Here is a 6,690-nt window from a genome sequence, read left to right on the forward strand (position 1 = left end):
CTTTCTGATGCTGGTAGACATATATTTCATCAAAATTAGAGCTTGGATCTTAAGGAAAACTATACCACTGCTTTTTATAGTTTTAAAAGCAATGAGTTTGCCACATCATCAAAATATATATATGTATTTATGTATTTGTTTGTTTGTTTTGGTGGTATTGGAGATTGAACTCAGTAACACTCCAGCCCTTTTTATTTTTATTTTTTGAGACAGGGTCTTGCTAAGTTGGTGAAGCTAGCCTCAAACTTGCAATCCTTCTACCTCAAACTCCTAAGTTATTGTAATTACAGGTGTGCACTACCACACCTGAAGATGTTGTGTGCTATTTCTCACTTATATCAGTAAGTATGCTTTCCTCAGAAAAATGAGAAATTATATCCCATCTGATTCAAATGTATGATATGTCAAGATCATTGTACTGTCATGTATAACTAATTAAAACAAATTTTTAAAAAAAGTAAGGATGCTTTCATGTGTAAATATTGCATTAACTGGGCATGGTTGCCAAACAATAGGATCTTTATCTCCTATACTAAGAAGTATGGAGGATGGTGACTACACAATGCTATCTGGATTTAAGCTTTTTCTACCTTCTGCTTTCATGGCTTCAATATGGATGTGAGAGGTGCACATCTGGTATCCAATAGAAGAAGGTAGGAGCAGACATAAAAAAAAACAAAAACAAACAAAAAAAAAAACTTTCTTCTTGAGCACCTCTTTTTTAAAAGGCAGTACTTTTCTTAGAAGAAAATTTTCAACAGACTTCCCCTTACATATCATTGGCCAAGTTAGGTTAAAGACATCTGTCACTCACAGGAAAGGTATTGCTGAGATGTGCTTATACCATTTGAAATCACTCACCAGAGTCTTAACAAAATCAAGATTCTGTTAACAATGATGGAAGACAAATAACTCTTGAAGAGGAAACCATTAGTGCCTACCCATCACACAAGGATAGTCTGTGTAATCACTGTGATGGTAGAATGCAGACATTTGCTGACCTTGATTTCACTGATTAGTAAAAATCCCTGAAATATTTATTGCTTTAATATTAAGTTTCAAATGATTTCTTCAAGGCATGGGTAAAGTGGATTATGTTCATTTGTAGCATCTGTAAATACCTGTAAATAACAGGAAAAAAAAACATTACATTTTAATTCCCCACACCTATATCAAGTAATTCAGATTAAAGAAACATTGTTTTAACAAAATACGAGAACTTAGACATCCAAATGAGTGTTTTTCTACTTACCTTGGGAAAATGTACACTTCCATAGAAGCCATGAGCTAAAGAAAGTCAGAAGGTTTTTTTTGTTGTTGTTTTTGTTTGTTTGTTGTTGTTGTTGTTGGGTTTTTTGTTGTTGTTGTTGTTGTTGTTTTGTGTGTGTGTGTGTGTGTGTGTGAGAGAGAGAGAGAGAGACTCTCATTATACTATCCAGCAGAACTTGAAACCCTGGGCTCAGGTGATAGTTTTACCTCTGCCTCCTGAGTAGCTAGAAGAACAGGTAAGCACCACCACACTGTTTCCAGAAAGTAATCATGAAGAGTTGCTGTCAGAGCCTGTGATACCATTCTTAGAAGTATTTTCACTAACAAGAAAGCTTTGTCTTTTGTGAATGGATTTGCTTGCTAGCAGCTAATGCCATTCTGAGCCACACCCAGAAAACTGGATAGATAGTTAAGCTGATAAAGACATAATTTGATGGAAAAATAATGACTACTAAGAAACATCTTACATGCTTACTCTGGCTTGTTAACATGCTCTAGAAACAATTTGAAATGGGAAATTCTAAACCTATTTTTGGAAATGGAAAACAATTAAATCACACCCCAAAATATGGTTAAAGGACAATATCATTTTATGCAGTTACATTTGAAATTATTTATGAGGTCAACTGTATGTACAGTACATACAGTTGACCAGGCCAATTTTTAATAATATTATCCACTAATCTATAGTCTATAAAATGTTTATTCTAAAAAATATAAATTCCTATTTTCAAGCAAGTATTCTTTATTACTTATTTGAGATTCACAATTATACAACAGCATGCATCAACTGTCTTTTATGTCCTAAGCACTTAGAAGAAATGTCTTTAAAAATTGAATATATCACTTCAAAGATATTTTTAAATTGAATGATGTCAATATCAAATAACTAATAGTTAAAAAATACTTGCTTGAAAATAAAAATTTATAGTTTCAGGTAGTAAGTGTTTTCCCATTGACTTAGTTATTTAGAAATTTAGCAATGGGAATGCACCTATCTAAGTGTATCATAATGGAACCTATATTTTTCATTCTACTTGTTGTAGTCAAAGATACATTCCTGAGTAGAAAAATTGCCTAGGATTTTAGAAACAGTATAGATTGAAGACTGCATATATGAATATGTACTTGGCCTGCAATGGTAGTAGGAATAATGAAAACAACATAACAAATAATAAGATTGGTGTAGTAACCAATCACCCCTACCCAAATTGTTCCCACCAGTGAATATGCTAATCAGGTTTTAGAGTTGTTGTTTGATTTTCCCGGGATGTGTGATGATTTGCTAAGAGATGCTATGATGTATATGAAGTCCCTGCCTTCCCCAAAGAATGCATAAAACTGCTGCAAACCCTGGGCTCAGGGCCTCTCTGCGTCACCAGTTGCTGTGTGTGCGCACAGAGGATGGAGCTAGCTCACAATAAACGCCTCTTTGCTGCTTACATCAATCTTGGTCTCTGGTGGTCTTTTGGGGGTCCCAAATTCGAGCATAATATATGGGGGCTCGTCCGGGATCCCCCTTATAAGCCTACCCAGACACCTCGATCGAGAAGAGATGAAAACCCGGCTGGTAAGTAAAAGCATTGCCGATCTGTAAGTTTCTGTACTCTGGTTGCCTGCAGGTTCTGGTTCTGTATTGTGTGGTTAGCAAAAGGTCCAGGTGGATGCACCAAAGGGCAGCCGATGGGGCTTGTGGGAAACATCCCCAGCCCCTTTCTGGGTTCTGAGTGGATTGCCTATAGTAAAGTATTTTATGAAGTATTTGGTATAGTGTTTCGTAGCTGATGGATCCTCTGTGCGCCTCTGCTTTTAGTTTCTGGGTAGCAATCCACGATGCGCTGCGAATTCTGTGGCCGCGCTGCGAAATTTGTGTTATGTGTGTTTGTCCTGTTCATCTCCACCCCCAAACCCTGGCAAGAGACTAATCTCCCAATCTTGGATCGTCAGACCCAATCTGAGGGGGATACTCCCCCAATCTGTTTGTCTGAGGGGAAGGCCCCAGTTGGCTTGGAGCCAACACCCCACTTCCGTTTTTTTGACAGTCTGAAAAGGGAATCTGTGTCCTTGTGTGTCTTTTTGTGTCTTTTTGTCTGTGTCTCTGTTAAGTGTGATGGCATTGTTTTACTTTGGACAGATGCAGAGTCCCAAGTTACGATCTGCCTTAGATGTGTGGAGATAACTTTAGCTAATTTTAGCCTAAGAATGTCCCTAGTATGCTTCTTCTGCTTCCCTGTAAGGGACCAAAAGTCAATAGAACCACCAGCTTTTCTGTTCTCACCTTTTACACCCCTTTTAGCTATGTTTTAAAGAACTTTGATAATCTTTACTCCCCTTTGTTAAATGGGATTAGGGAAGCAACAGTTTTCTTTTCTTCCTGTAGTTGGCTTGAGTGCACCCACTGCAGAGGGAAATGCCTGCTGCGAATCTAAGAACTTTGATATCTCACTTTTTCTTTTCCTCAAAACCCTGTCCTCATTATTAAATTGGCATTAATTGGTTTCGGGACAGGAACCAAACTTTCAGTTACAATTTTGACACCCCAAGGAGGACTCTAGAGGAGCCTCCCCTCTTTTTTCTTGGGGAGCCTAGCACTCCAAACAACATGCCAAGGATGTAAGAGGAACTTTTTGGGAACTGACTACTGAAAAGTTAGGAGACATGTAGAGTGCCTGGTGCCTGGGGTCAGACCAAACCAGAGGAACTAATCCTGTAAGTAAAAGGAGGGACTGAGGGACTCCCAACAGCTGCCAAAGCCATTTTGCTTTGGGGAACTCCCTTCTTTCTTCCCTGCAATGTAAGGATTACTCCACCTCTGTCTACTTAAAAAAAAAAAAGGGACAGTGAATGCAGTAACTTGTTGATATTATAGATTGATTCTTGGGAATGATCTTGGCTAAATGTGTGTCTAAAAGATGATGTTTTATTGTAACAATCTGGTATCTGAATGGGTTTTTGAAGCATTGCACAATCTTGCAGTTAAAAGTTGGGTTTAGGTAATTGTTTGGTTTATGATTTCAGATAATTCATGCCAGAGAACTTAAATTCTTAGGATGGAAAATTAAAGAACTCTACTTCCAAGTTGGCAAGTAACTCCCAATCATTTGTTTTATTCTTTCATCAATTTTTGAATTGGGTAGCCTGAGAAGATTTCACTGGGTGTACCAGTGCATTATTAATTTGGGCAAGGATAGTAAATCATGGTATGGTATCTGTTCCCCTCAGTGTGTAGGATTTAGGAAAGGAAAGTGTTGGATTGGGACTTTGGTCTGGTTTATTGAAATGACATTGAATAGCAACAGTCTTGGGAAATTTTAAAGCTTAATTTTGGATATAGATGGTAGTGTGTGGTTTTCTTTTGAAATTTTTTTCAGGTGATTTAATGTAACTTAATACTACTTTAGGAACTTCAGCACAAAGGAAGTGGCTTAATGATTCTGAAGGGATTTCTTCTGATGGTAGTTTTTATATTATTAAGTAAGATCCCATTTTCAGTTGTGTGTGAGCAAGTTTTTCTAGTGTAGGAAAATTTTTTTCTTTGGCAAAACAGGATGTAAAGGTATAAAATTTTGTGAGTTGTATCTTAAACTTGTATCATCATTTTCAACATCCAAACCTGAAAATTATGACTTAAGGTTAAAATGCCTTAGGCATGAGGTTTCTGTTCAGAATTGCAGTTTTCCCTGCTCCTTCCAGATCTCAGCCAGGACTTAAGGTGAAATGCAAATAGAAGAAACCTGCAAGCTACTGAGGAGACTGATCTGAGGCCCAAGGGGGAAAAAAAGGAGTAAAAGTGTCTTTTACCTGAACTCAAACTAGACTAAACCAAAAAAGAAAATTGTATGGTATTTATCAATTACTGGCCAATCATTTTTTCGAGGACTCTTGCTTTTTCTTAGATTCTTTATTTTTTTTTCTTTTTTGAGCTCATGATTTTGATCCTACAGACCTAGGTTAATGTTTTTCTGATCAGTTCTATTTTTGATCAACTGTGGAGTTTTTTTTAAACATTGCAATGGAGATTTTACCCGAGAAAAGCTACAAGGCCTTTATTATTGTGTTATGTGTGCACACTTGTGTTATGTGTTGTATATCTGTATATATGTATGTCCATATATCATGCACATGATATGACAATTGGCAGATATATGAGGTGCCTCATGAAATTTAAAAAAAAATGGATCCAAATATCTTTGATTCACATGATTTAAACGGTTCAATTTAAATTGGGTAAACAGATGAAAGTAAAGATGTCTTTAAAATTAAGCTTATAAGTTTTTACAGGTGTTCAAAAAAATTAATAAAATGTTGATGTCTATGAAATAATCTGCCTAAATTTAGAAAAAGGATTGTTTCAAAATGTGAACAGAAAAGGAGGTTAACAGATGGAAAAGGGAAATTAGAAGGTTCTAGGTATGGATTTAATAGAAGGAAAATGTGTTTCTGGATAAGAGAGTCTATGTGATTAAGTAAATAAGAGGGTTTTAGTAAGTGATAAAGAAGGTCTCTGTAAATTGATTATATATGTAAGTTTTTTGAGCAAGTAATCTTAAAGAAATTAAACAACTGGTTAAACAAGAACTGTTGTTTTAGAGAATTGTGCTGTTATTTCTTTAAGAGCTAAACTTGGTTAATATAAAAACATCAATGTAATTGTGGTACTATTAATGTGTTCATATCTTCCAGGTATACAAGTCTGTAAGGTAGAAGCTTTAAAAGAGCATTATATTAAGCTGGTGTTCTAAAGTTGCATAGTAATTTTAGGCTTAAAAGAAATATATTGGAGATTTATTTATATCATTTGATGTTCTATAACTGTACCTGTTATCAATAAGGTATGCAAAGTTTTATGTTACTTTTTACACTGGGGTACAATTTAAATGTATTTTTAAGTTAATGAGAGCCTAATCTATGTAAAGGTTAATATTGTAAAACACAAAAGTACTTTGCTACTTTTCTATAAAAGGTTAAAAGCTTTCAGCCTTTCTTTAATTCATGTTTTATATGTGATATTATATTGTGTTAGCTAATATTTATGTGAACTTGAACAACAATTTATGTAGGCTTTGTAAAGTGATGTCTAAAAAGCAAAGATCAGCTTCAGAACTACAGTACTTAAGATTTATGAAGAGCCCCGCCTTACCTGAGATAAGGCTCTGTGTCCCATCTCACAACATGTAAACTTGACTACGAAAGAAGTAGGCCAGATTTCAGTACATTTAAAGTTGTGCCCAAAAGTTGTTTTTTGTCAAGATTACTAGGGTCTCAAACAGGGGATTATAATGTATAACTCTGCCAAAATTCAAGGTAACTATTACATGAACTAAATATGTTTTTACTTTTGATAATTTTATTTTGTAATTTTCTTATAAATGATCTAAAGATTGCCTGTTAATGTTTTGCAGAGGTACTGCTTTAAGAACA

This window comes from Marmota monax, unplaced genomic scaffold, assembly GCF_021218885.2.
Source record: "Marmota monax isolate L192 unplaced genomic scaffold, Marmota_monax_Labrador192_F-V1.1 WCK01_AAM20220418_F8-fsc00002, whole genome shotgun sequence".
NCBI lineage: Eukaryota > Metazoa > Chordata > Mammalia > Rodentia > Sciuridae > Marmota > Marmota monax.